This window comes from Humulus lupulus, chromosome X (assembly GCF_963169125.1).
Source record: "Humulus lupulus chromosome X, drHumLupu1.1, whole genome shotgun sequence".
Classification (NCBI taxonomy): Eukaryota; Viridiplantae; Streptophyta; class Magnoliopsida; order Rosales; family Cannabaceae; genus Humulus; species Humulus lupulus.
In genome coordinates, this window is record NC_084802.1 from 104,411,031 (window position 1) to 104,424,951 (window position 13,921).

Genomic DNA, 13,921 nt, shown 5'->3' on the forward strand with positions numbered 1-13,921 from the left:
CGATGTGAGAGAGAGAGTATGACTTTATGGGATTTCAAGGAATTGCCAGTTCATATTTTAACAGGAAGGAAAAGGTCCTGAGGAACAAAACCATACCTTTAGTTAAGGTATTATAGAGGAACAACAAGGTCGAGGAATCAACCAAAGAGCTAGAGTAAGATATGCGGGATCTATATCCAGAGTTGTTCAGGTAAAATTTTGAGGATGAAATTCCTGTAAGGAGGGGATAGTTGTAACGTCCCAAATTACCTAACAAGTCTTAGGGCCTTGATTAGGGGGCCAGGATGGAAAATTATGGAAATTATGTGTTGTTGACGGTGAAATCTCGTCAATGAAATTAGTTCGGAAAACTCAAAGGTAAGTCAGGCGAAGTTTATATAAGAACTGAGAATAAACTTTAAGGAAAAGTAAACACAGATAAACAATGGACCAAGCCTTAGTATATTTCTCAATAGCCTCTGCTTACAATGAATTTTCCCACCCCCCTCTCTATGGAAGTGGGGTTCATTTTATAGTAGGCTCTAATGGCCCTGGGTACATGGTGGTCCAGGGGACCAGATGGTACACAAGTACACTAACAGGAGAGTGGTTCCAGGGGTAGTGATGTCGGCTCTGGTACAAGGTCAGAGATCATGGGAGCACCTCACATCCTGTACCTGGTCATGCCTCCACTACCTGCCTGGTACGGGTGTCAGAGGAGTGGCAAGTGAGGACCACAGATGGTACTTTGTTCGTACCTCCACTACTTATCTGACGTGGGTACTATGTCCGTACTCTAACTCCTTTCAATTCGTCAGTGGACTCCGTACCTCATGAGATCAATGCCATGTGACCCTCATTTGCAAGGCATAGATTCGAGGTGGTAATGACCCATGCACTGGCCGTGCCTTGCAAGGCTCCTAGTGGCGAAGGGCCTAGCTATACTTGCCTCCTTGCAGCATGGATCCAGACTAGTGACGCGATGGTGCAACGACCGCCCGAGAAGATGGTGGCCTACGGGCCTCACTGGGGGCGTGCGCATGGAGGGCCTCGCTGGTGGCGTGTGCCTGATGGCCTCGCTAGGAGGTGCATGCCTGATGGCCTCGCTAGGAGGGGCATGCCTGATGGCCTCGCTAGGTGGGGCATGCCTGATGGCCTCGCTAGGTGGTGCATGCCTGATGGCCTCGCTAGGTGGCGCATGCCTGATGGCCTCGCTAGGAGGCGCATGTCTGATGGCCTCGCTAGGAGGGGCACGCCTGATGGCCTCGCTAGAAGGGGCATGCCTGATGGCCTCGCTAGGAGGGGCACGCCTGATGGCCTCGCTAGGAGGGGCACGCCTGATGGCCTCGCTAGGAGGCGCATGCCTGATGGCCTCGCTAGGAGGGGCATGCCTGATGGCCTCGCTAGGAGGCGCATGCCTGATGGCCTTGCTAGGAGGCGCATGCCTGATGGCCTCGCTAGGAGGTGCATGTCTGATGGCCTCGCTAGGAGGTGCATGCCTGATGGCCTCGCTAGGAGGTGCATGCCTGATGGCCTCGCTAGGTGGTGCATGCCTGATGGCCTCGCTAGGAGGCGCATGCCTGATGGCCTCGCTAGGAGGCGCATGCCTGATGGCCTCGCTAGGAGGGGTATGCCTGATGGCCTCGCTAGGAGGGGCATGGCTGATGGCCTCGCTAGGAGGTGCATGCCTGATGGCCTCGCTAGGAGGGGCATGCCTGATGGCCTCGCTAGGAGGCGCATGTCTGATGGCCTCACTAGGAGGGGCATGCCTGATGTCTCGAGGTCCCAATGAGAGTGTAGGCGTATGGGGGTCTAAGTGCGTTCTTTGGGTCTTTTATAAGCATGGAATTTTGAGCATCCATGGGGGTATGTCCCAGGAGTCTTTGGCAGCGTTTACGCGTATGAGTGCATCTTGACCCGTGAGCATGTTAGCCTTGCGTGGGCACGTCGGACCTCACTATGTGAGGGCCTTGTGCACCTATCCTCTTGCAGTATTCATTGTGGCCCCTTAGCTTAGCAGGGCCAAATCTTGTGGCTCATAATGTGTTATTTCTCAGGAGACGATCTCTTTTATTCATCAAGGCCTACAGGCTCGGGCCCAATAGCATGAATAAGTGACCTTTGTCCCTATGTTCCAACCCGGGACTAAAGAGTTTTTATTTGGTGGATTTTTAGCATCCACATGTGTTTATAATATGTATATCATATATGATTGCATGAGTTATATTATAATATGACTTGATATGCCTGTCTAGGTGTATTAAATATGCATGTGGACCTGTTTCTAATTAAAAGGGAAATTTTCATAATCTGGCCTGTTATGGGTATATTTGGCATATATGTGATATATGTGTAGGACCACATCATTATGTGGATATATTTGGGTTACTCGGAACGAGAAGATCCTAGGGAGCAAGTTAGTGGGAAAGTCACAATGGGACCAATACCTGACTCGGGTTTAGCCAAGGGGTATTTTGGGTATATATTACATTACTGGGATATTGGGTAATGGGAATGAATATTTGAGGATATATTTGGAGTTAATGAGATAAGAAGGGAGTTCTGGGGATTTTGACTAGTTTACACATTCAAACACTCTCTCTCTCCCATTCTCTTTTTTGACGCTCGATAGCATTTTCAAAGGACACTCGAGTTTTAGGGCTCAAATTCAAGCAAGGTTAAAGTCATAATGATTCTAAGGAAGATTGGAAGCTTGATAGCTGGTGGATTTAACTGGGAAACATCTTAATCAGAGGTACTCTAAGCTTTAAGTTATGATTTTTTTGAGTTCTTAAGCTTTGATTGGATTTTATGGTTTTGATGAGTTTTTGATTTGTTTGAAACTTGGGTTTTGTTGGTTTTGGGTTGTTGAGAAGATTGGGAACTAAGTTTTTGGGTTTTGGCTTGAGAAAAATGGAGAAAAAAATAGAGCTTCATGTCGAGCCATGACCCTGTTCTTGGGGCACCGCAACTCAAATTGGACGAGGGAGAAGCAGGTGCCTTTGGGCAATTTGGGCCGTGGCACGGGTGCATTCATGGATGAGCGTTAGACCTTTGACATGAGCGGGCCACAACTCAAATGCTTCGGGCCACAGCGCTTAAGGGGTTTTTGATCTTTGGATGGGTTTTGAGTGTGGGAACTCAAACCTAAGGGCTCGGGATCGACCCTATTTCTCGGTTTAGTAGGATTCGACATCATGGAGGATATGACTCAGTCTAGAAGCCTTTATTTACTCATTTTTTATGGGATTCTATACTTGGTTGTGACTAGGTTATCACTAGGGGCTCAGAACCAAGATCATGCTCGAGGGTCGTTCATTAGTAACGCGTACATGGACCAAAGGTAAGAAAACTGTGCCTGTATGTGATACATGTGATTATGGCTTGGCCCGAATTGTTAAACAGTAGGATGAATAGGGCATGAACGCCTTAGAATGTGCATGATTATGATTATGTTTGTGATTGTTGATTAAGCATGTCGAATGCATTGTATTTGGATATTTGATATATGATATATTCTTGTCTACATTATCTGGTTGAGAAAGGCTTGACTTATGATTCAAGGACGACAATAGTACAGAGAGCTGGTCAAAAGGCATTGACTTGTATTTCAAGGGCAGAAACAGCGCACTGAGTGCTGGCCATTTTGGTTAGGCTAACCAGGAGCGCATCATATGCTGGTCCGACCTATTGGTCATGGAAAACTCAGCGCTAGGTACGCTGGGCCAGATTTAAGGCTGGTTATATAGAGGATAGGGTGAAGGAACCCTGGGTGACTTATTAGTCCCATATCCTAGGGCATGGCCTGGACTTGACTTATATGTCAAGGAACGGTATTAACACGCTGAGTGCTAGCCGAAAGCATTGACTTATATATCAACACTACACCAAATAATACTTTCTACAACACATTAATATAGGTTTATTTAAAAAATTATAAGCACCAAATAATAATTTTTTTAATTCAAATCTCTCTTTCTCTTTCTTTTCTTCTCCTTTTTCCTCATCGTTCTCTCGAATCTCTTTCTCCCACAAGACCTCTCTCCTTCACTCTTTCGCTCTTAACTGTGTCTTTGCGAAGCTCGACCGCTATCTTCCCCTACACATGCCAGCTAGGGATCTTCAGAGGCAGTCGAAGCATCGACCCACGCGGGCCCAATCCCTCACACGTCACCAGAGGCCAACTCTTCTTCTCCTCTTCCCTGTGTGCGGCCAAGCCTTCTTCTTCCCTGTGTGAGACCAGGTAGCTCCATCCAGTCTTCTTCTTCCCTGCATGAATGTGAAGAAAGATTCAACCTTTTTAATTTTTTTTTGTTTAATAATAATACTGTGACAACTTTTCTTTGACCCAATTTCTCTGTTTTTGTTTTTTTTAGTACGGTTTATTATTTTCTCTTTCTATACATATACAAACAACAGAAAATAGAATTTGTTCGCAATATTTATATATAAATAGGTAGAGGAAGAAAGTCTTTTGTTTTCAGTTTCAGTGGGGAAGTGGCATGTAGCTAGTTCTATCAAGACTCGTTCATGTCTTTTCCCTGAATTAACAACTCATTTTAATCTTTGTTTTTACTGGTGTGAATTATTTTTCAATTTTTCCCACGTTACTTTTGTCGTGTATATACAATATCTATATATACTGTCTAGAAAACAGTGGAAGAAAGTCGTTTTTTGGAATTTATGAGTTTTTCTTATCTAGGTATTGAGCCATTGCTTTGAATGAAAAAAAAAATGCCCAAATTTAATTTTAGTTTTCTTGTTAATAGAGGAAAATGACATATATATATTGTAACGCCCTACTTCCTTAGAGTCGTTGATAAGTGAGTTTGAAAACGTGCTTTCAACTCGCTAATCCAGGTTTTAGGTCAAATAGTGTAATTAAGCCCTAAACAGAGGAAAAACTTTAGAAATAACACCATAGCATTGAAAATCATAAAAGTTTGACACCTGGGATCCCAAAGTACAGTTTAGAAATATTTACAACATAAAAATTGAACCAAATTGACTAAACGACAAAATCTAAGTTTATTTACAAACATTCTCCCAAAATCCTCTTGCTGTGGCAGCCAGGCTGGCCAAACATGTACACGCCGCTTCACGCCTGCTACACTCATGGTTGTTGGCCTTCTCTTTACCCTTACATGCACCACAGAGCATCTGTGAGTCGAAGCCCAGCAAGAAAACCCAGAAACAGATAACATATGCAACACATATAACAGGCATATAAATAGGCCACCAATGGGCAAAACACATACGGCCTTGCCCTCCCAGGCGTTTACCAAGCCCTGGGTTTGAGGACCACATCGTAAGGATATCCCAGGTATCCTTTTAGGGACTCGCCCTGGCAACTTGCACTCCACGTGCTCAACGCTGCTCCCGGCCTCTTGCCGTTCTCCGCCTTGCACTCAATGTGCCCAACGCCGTTCCCGGCCCTTCGTCGTTCTCGGCTCCTGCCGATCATTCACATGATAACATACCTAGAATAACAAGCAAGTACAGAATTCTAGCATACTCAGTTAAAGGGCTACGTCGTGCAATTCTAACATATTGCGATCGACCTTGTATACCAATTATATTCAAACACATTGGGCTCAGCCCTGCACACAAGCTCTATGGAAACAAGGGTTTTCTTACCTGAGTTCCGAGCTCACCGAGCACCGATGTCCCGAGCACAGTCCTCTAACTTGAGCCTCTCTGAAACCCTAGTCACAACATATTAACAATATCCATCCATCAAGTTCTATCCCAGTAAATAACTTTAAGCCATAACCCTAACCTCCGAGACCTTGAATTCTATCAATCCGGATGATAAAATCCTTCCCGAGCCTTAACCATTGAATTCCCAAGCCTAAACACCCTTAAAAATGCAAACTAGCACTAAGAGCCGCGGCCCCACCATCAAGAGCCGCGGCTAGCCTCAAAACTGAGGCTAGCACACCCCTGCAACACACACGGGCCGCGACGCGCATGAACTCCTCGGCCACAGTCGGCCGCGCGCGAACACGGGTCGCGGCCCTTACCTCCGAACCCAGATTTTCTCACCATCTTTCTACACCTTTCCTCAAGCCAACTCACCCAAAACTTACCTAACAAACCCAGATAATTAACACAATTATTTCAGCTCAATAACAGCACCAAAACCCCATTAAAATCTACTCCAAAACTAAGCTAAGACACTCAAGACAGATCAAACTTAACCAACATGCAAACACTAGCAAACCAGCAGCAAATCTAAACATAATCTCTAAAATTAAGGCTTACCCTTGCTGGACTAAGCTTCAGAACCAATTTCCCTATGCTCTAATCTTCAAGCTTAATGCTCCCTTAAATCCCCCAGCTGCAATCCCTTAGCTTTAAGTTAGTTTTCCCCAAGTTTTCCTTTGAATTTGCCTTAGAGTGTGAAAGAGAGAAGAAGATGAAAGCTATCTCAGTTGTGAAAGTATGTGTATGTCAGTTTCTCCAAGTTTCCCAAATATTCCTCTACTTTGTTTTATTTAACTTAATCTATGTGGTTACCTCAAGGCTCGGGGTACCAAAACGTCCCCGAGGGCAAAATAGTAAATTTCCCCAATATTCCCTCCTAGACATTCTATCCTCAAATTTATCTCCAAATATTTATTTTCATATCCCGATAATCCCATAACACCTAGTACCCATATTACCCCTCGACTCGCCCCGAGTCCGAATCTGAACCCTGTTGTGACTTTCTGACTAACCGCTCCCTAGGACTGTCTCGGATCGTGCTGCACAGACATATCACATGTATATATCGCATTTATCACATTTATGCCCCTAATATCCAGACGGGGCCCACATGCACATTTAATTCAACTAAACATGCATCATTACCATATATTCACATAAATCCACATATAAGCACATTAAATCATTTATTGCCCTCCAGGCACCCTAATCCAGGCCCTAAGCCCAATTAGCACATTCAGGTCCTTACAACTATCCCCTCCTTACAAAAATTTCGTCCTCGAAATTACCTGAACAACTCGAGGTACCGCTCCCTCATCTCTGACTCAAGTTCCCACGTCGCCTCCTCAAGACTTTACCCTTTCGGTCAAGAATCTGAACTGTCTTCTCCTCATAGGACAAATCCTGATCAAGCTCCAGATTCTCAAAACTTAGAACATGCGTTGAATCTGATATATACTTCCGGAGCATGGATACATGGAAAACATCATGAACCCCTGATAAAGCTGGAGGTGTCGCCAGTCTGTAAGCTACCTCTCCTACCCGTTCCAGAATCTCGAAGGGGCCAACAAACCTAGGGCTCAACTTTCCCCGAACACCAAACTGTTTCACACCCCTCATGGGTGAAACCCTAAGGAACACATGATCACCAACCTGAAATTCTACGCTCCTACGCTTCAGGTCTTAGTAACTTTTCTGTCGACTCTGGGAGGCGAGCATAAGCACTCTAATCTTCTCAATCGCCTCATTAGTCCTCTGGACCATCTCTGGACCCAGATACTTCCTCTCACCTGTCTCATCCCAATGAATAGGTGATCTACACTTCCTTCCATAAAGCATCTCGTACGGAGCCACACCAATGGTCTCATGATAACTATTGTTGTACGAGAACTCGATTAAAGGGAGATACTTACTCAACGATCCCCCGAAATCAAGCTCACAGGCTCGTAGCAGATCCTCCAATATCTAAATTGTCCTCTCAGACTTCCCATCCGTCTGAGGATGATAAGCGGTACTAAACCGTGACTGCGTGCCCATAGCCTTCTGCAGACTCACCCAAAACTTGGAGGTGAAGTTGGGATCTCTGTCGGATACTATCGATCTCGGAGCCCCATGAAGTCGAATAATCTCCTTCACATACAACTCAGCGTACTGCTCCACAGTATAAGTTGTCTTAACAGGAAAAAAGTAGGCAGACTTGATATACCTATCCACAATCACCCACACCGAGTCATGCTGTTCTACAGTTCTCGGTAACCCAACCACAAAGTCCATAGTAATATCTTCCCACTTCCACTCTGGGATCCCCAGAGGCTGCAACAACTCTACTGGCCTCTAGTGCTCAGCCTTAACTTGCTGGCATGTTAAGCACTTGGCTACGTAATCCACCACATCCCTCTTCATGCCCGACCACCAATATAGAGCTCTCAAGTCCTGGTACATCTTCATCGTACCCGAGTGCAGAGAATAGGAAGTGGTATGCGATTCATCTAAGATCTCCCGCTAAATATCTGAATCCATCGGAATACAAATTTGACCTTTGTACTTCAGTAACCCCATCTCCGACATGGAAAAGTCCTTAGTCGCTCTAACTAAGGCACCTTCCCTATGTCCTCTCAACTGAGAATCTTTCTCATGCTCTTCCTTGATCCTCTCAAGGAGTGTAGACTGAAGAGTGATGTTGGCCAACTGACCAACCACCAACTCTATACCTGCTCTGGTCATCTCCTCAGCTAACTTATCAGATATCCGCCTCGAACTAAACAACTGTCCTGGGCCTTTATGACTCAATGCATCACTCACTACATTAGCCTTCCCAGGATGATATAGGATATCACAATCATAATCTTAACCAACTCCAACCACCGCCTCTGGCGCATATTCAGGTCCTTCTGTATAAAGAAATACTTTAGGCTCTTATGGTCGGTGTATATCTCGCACTTCTCACCATAAAGATAATGCCTCCAAATCTTAAGTGCAAACACCACTGCTGCCAACTCTAGGTCATGCGTAGGATATCTCTGCTCATATTCCTTTAACTGTCTCGATGCATAGGCTATCACCTTACCAGCTTGCATCAACACGTACCCCAAACCCTGCCTGGATGCATCACAGTAGACCACAAACTTCTCATTCTCTGTAGGCAAGCTTAACAGTGGCGCAATAATTTGTCGCCGCTTCAGTTCCTTAAAACGGTTCTCACACCTGTCTGTCCAGACATACTTTGTCTTCTTCTTTGTCAGTTCTATCAATGGCGTAGCTATTCTGGAGAACCCCTCAACAAACCGCCGATAATACCCTGCTAAACCCATAAAGCTTCTCACTTCAGGAACACTGCTCGGTCTAGGCCAATCTCTAACCGCCTCTATCTTACTTGGGTCAACCAGAATCCCCTCCTTACTGACAATATGGCCCAGAAATGTAACTTGTGGCAACCAGAACTCACACTTACTGAACTTAGCATATAACTTATGCTCTCTCAAGCACTGTAAAACTAACTGCAGATGCTGCTCGTGCTCCGTCTCTGACTGGGAGTACACTAGGATGTCATCGATGAATACAATCACAAACTTGTCCAGATAATCCTTGAAAACCCTATTCATCATATCCATAAAAGCTGTTGGGGCATTGATTAATCCAAAGGACATAACCAGGAATTCATAGTGTCCATACCACATTCGGAAAGTGGTCTTTGGTATGTCCTCCTCTTTAATCCTTAACTGATGGTAACCTGACCGAAGATCTATCTTGGAAAACACCATTCTTCCCTGTAGCTGATTAAACAAATCGTCGATCCTAGGCAGTGGATACATGTTATTAATGGTTAGCTTGTTCAGCTCCCTATAATCAATACACATCCTAGGGGACCCATCCTTCTTCTTAACGAACAACACTGGACCACCCCATGGCGAGAAACTCGGCCTGATAAACCCCAAATCAAGTAACTCCTGCAACTGAATCTTCAACTCCTTTAACTCCGACGGAGCCATTCTATAAGGTGTCCTACTGGCTCTGCTCCTGGCACCAACTCTATAACGAAGTCAATCTCCCGTTGCGGCGGCAACCCCGGCAAATCCGCTGGAAATAAATCCGAAAACTCACACACCAATCTGGTTTTACCCGGTCCAACCGACAACACCCTAGAAGTATCCAAAATGCTCGCTAGGAATCCTATGCAACCTTCTTGCATCAGGTCTCTAGCCCTCAATGCGAAAATCATCGGTACACGCGGTCCACTAACTGACCCCACAAACACAAAGGGTACCTCCCCTTCCGGTTCAAAAGTCACCATTCTGCGCTTGCAGTCAATCGTTGCCCCATACTTGGATAGCCAATCCATTCCTAGAATCATATCAAAATCATCCATCTCTAACTCAATCAGATCAACAGATAGCTCCCTACCATCTACCTCTACAGGCAATGCTCTAATCCACTTCCTAAAGACTACCAATTCCCCTGTTGGCAACAAAGTCTGAAATCCCCTAGCATACACGCCACTAGGTCTACAAAGCTGATCTATCACTCTAGCAGATACAAATGAATGGGTAGCCCCTGGATCAAACAATGCAGTATACAAAGAACCAGCACTAGAGATCTGACCTGTCACAACTGAGGGGCTAGCCTCCACCTCAGTCTGTGTCAAAGTGAATACCCTGGCAGGAGCAAGACTGTCACTCTGCTTCTGCTCCTCCTTCTTAACTTGAGGGTAATCCCTCTTCAGATGGCTGGCACTCCCACAAACAAAGCAGGCCCTGATCCTGCACTCACCCTGGTGTCGACGCCTGGACTCACCCTGGTGTCGACGCCTACACCGCGGACACATTGGAAAACTCCTCCAGTTATCACTACCACCCTGACGGCCAGTGGAAGAACCCCGCGCCCTCCTATTTGAACTGGGAGGAACAAAGGAATCTGGGGCCTTCCTCTTCTGCTCGCTAGAACCACCACCACGACTGAACCCAACAGAAGAAGGCACTGTCCTCCTAGCATCGCGCCTAACAACATTATCCTTCCAAATCTTATCCTCAGCCCTCTCAGTAGTAAGGGCCTTATCCACAGCTTGGCCATATGTAGTAGTCTCTGGATCCAAGGTAATGTTCACATCGCGGGCAATCATAACATTCAATCCCCGCACAAACCTATCCCTCCTTGCCCCATCAGTCGGCACGATCTGGCGCAAACTTCGCCAATCTATCAAACTTTATTGCATACTCAGTTACCGTCGATCAATTCTGGGTCAGGTTGATAAACTCATCAACCTTCGCAGCTCTCACTGCCACACTGTAGTACTTCTCATTAAACAAGTTTCTGAATTCTTCCCAGGTCATAACTGACTCATCCCTTCTCTGAACCACCACGTCCCACCAAATGCGGGCATCATCTTTGAACATGTAGCTAGCACAGGCTACCCTCTCATTCCCCTGAACTCTCGTAAAATCCAGAATTGAGGCAATCATATTCATCCACTGCTCTACCCGCAGTGGGTCTGATCCACCCTCGAAGGTGGGAGGATGCTGCTTCCTGAACCTCTCACACAAAGGTTCCCACTTTTTCTCCATAGCAGACTGCACTAGCACTGGCGTTGCAACTTGCTACACTGGCAGCCCAGTAACCTGAGGCGGAGCCTGATGCCTCAACTGTCGCAACTCTTCCTCTGTTGGTTGCAGTCTCGCTTCCATCTCAACAAACATCTCTTGCCAATTCTGTGGGGCAGGTGGAGGGTCCTGACCCTGGTTGTCATCCTCGACCCTACTGCCGCGGAGTCTAGCTGATTGTCGAGGCATCTCAACAAATATGCCTGGAACCAACGACGCCGCTCATCAGGCATGATAACAACATCCAAAACCACCTCCCAAACACATCAGTCATCCACAAATAATAACTCATATAACATATAACACACAACCGGCCATGCCCTAGCACCATGCATATGTTAACTCATTCATCATGCTCTATACAAAATAAGCAGGCAAACAGGGCATTCAAACGCATTTTCAGACATATTAGCCAATCTTACCAACCAAACCTAAGTCAAGCCTGTCACTGACAGCGTGTGTACATGTTCAGTCAATTTCCAAAACCAATAACCTTGGCTCGCTCTGATACCAAGTTTTAATGCCCTACTTCCTTAGAGTCGTTACAAAGTGAGTTTGAAAACGTGCTTTCAACTCGCTAATCGAGGTTTTAGGTCAAATAGTGTAATTAAGCCCTAAACAGAGGAAAAACTTTAGAAATAACGCCATAGCATTGAAAATCATAAAAGTTTGACACCTGGGATCCCAAAGTACAATCTAGAAATATTTACAACAAAAAAATTGAACCAAATCGACTAAACGACAAAATCTAAGTTTATTTACAAACATTCTCCCAAAATCCTCTGGCTGTGGCAGCCAGGCTGGCCAAACATGTACGCGCCGCTTCACGCCTGCTACACTCATGGTTGGTTGGCCTTCTCTTTACCCTTACCTGCACCACAGAGCATCTGTGAGCCGAAGCCCTGCAAGAAAACCCACAAACAGATAACATATGCAATACATATAAAAGGCATATAAACAGGCCACCAATGGGATAAACACATACGGCCTTGCCGTCCCAGGCGTTTACCAAGCCCTGGGTTCACGGACCACGCCGTAAGGATATCCCAAGTATCCTTTTAGGGACTCGCCCTGGCAACTTGCACCCCACATCCTCAACGCTGCTCCTGGGCTCTTGCAGTTCTTGACCTTGCACTCAATGTGCCCAACGCCATTCCCGGCCCTTCACCATTCCCGGTTCTTGCCGATCATTCACATGATAACATACCTAGCATAATAAGCAAGTACAGAATTCTAGCATTTTCAGTTAAAGGGCTATGCCCTGTAGTTCTAACATATTGGGCTTGGCCTTGCATGCCAATTCTATTCAAACACATTGGGCTCAGCCCTGCACACAAGCTCTATGGAAACAAGGGTTTTCTTACCTGAGTTCCGAGCTCACCGAGCACCGATGTCCCGAGCACAGTCCTCTAACATGAGCCTCTCTGAAACCCTAGTCACAACATATTAACAATATCCATCCATCTAGTTCTATCGCAGTAAATAACTTTAAGCCATAACCCTAACCTCTGGGACCTTGAATTCTATCAATCCGGGTGATAAAATCCTTCCCGAGCCTTAACCATTGAATTCCCAAGCCTAAACACCCTTAAAAATGCAGACTAGCACTAAGAGTCGCGGCCCCACCCTCAAGAGTCGTGGCTAGCCTCAAAACAAAGGCTAGCACACCCCTGCAACACACATGGGCCGCGGCGCGCGCACCAAGCACCGCGACGCGCATGAACTCCTCGGCCACAGTCGGCCGTGCGCGAACATGGGTCACAGCGCCCCCTCCTAGGGCCGCGGCCCTTACCTCTGAACCCAGATTTTCTCACCATCTTTCTACACCTTTCCTCAAGCCAACTCACCCAAAACTTACCTAACAAACCCAGATAATTAACACAATTATTTTAGCTCAATAACAGCACCAAAACCCCATTAAAATCTACTCCAAAACTAAGCTAAGACACTCAAGACAGATCAAACTTAACCAACATGCAAACACTAGAAATCAGCAGCAAATCTAAACATAATCTCTAAAATTAAGGCTTAGCCTTACTGGACTAAGCTTCAGAACCAGTTTCCCTATGCTCCAATCTTCAAGCTTCAAGCTCCCTTAAATCCCCCAGCTGCAATCCCTTAGCTTTAAGTTAGTTTTCCCCAAGTTTTCCTTTGAATTTGCCTTAGAGTGTGAAAGAGAGAAGAAGATGAAAGCTATCTCAGCTGTGAAAGTATGTGTATGTCGGTTTCTCCAAATTTCCCAACTATTCCTCTACTTTGTTTTATTTAACTTAATCTATGTAGTTACCTCCATGCTCGGGGTACCAAAACGTCCCCGAGGGCAAAATGGTAAATTTCCCCAATATTCCCTCCTAGACATTCCATCCTCAAATATATCTCCAAATATTTATTTTCATATCCCGATAATCCCATAACACACCTAGTACCACTACACCAAATACCCATTTCCATAACACATGAATATAATACTAATAAAAAAGTGTTATGCTAGAGTATTATATTGGGCATGAAAAAAGGGTGGTAATATACACCATCCCGCCACTTAGCCATTTCTTTTCATTCCTGAGACCTAAAAATTTGTGAGACCCGCCACTTAGCCTTTTTTTTCATTCCTGAGACCTGAAAATTTGTGAGACCTGAGA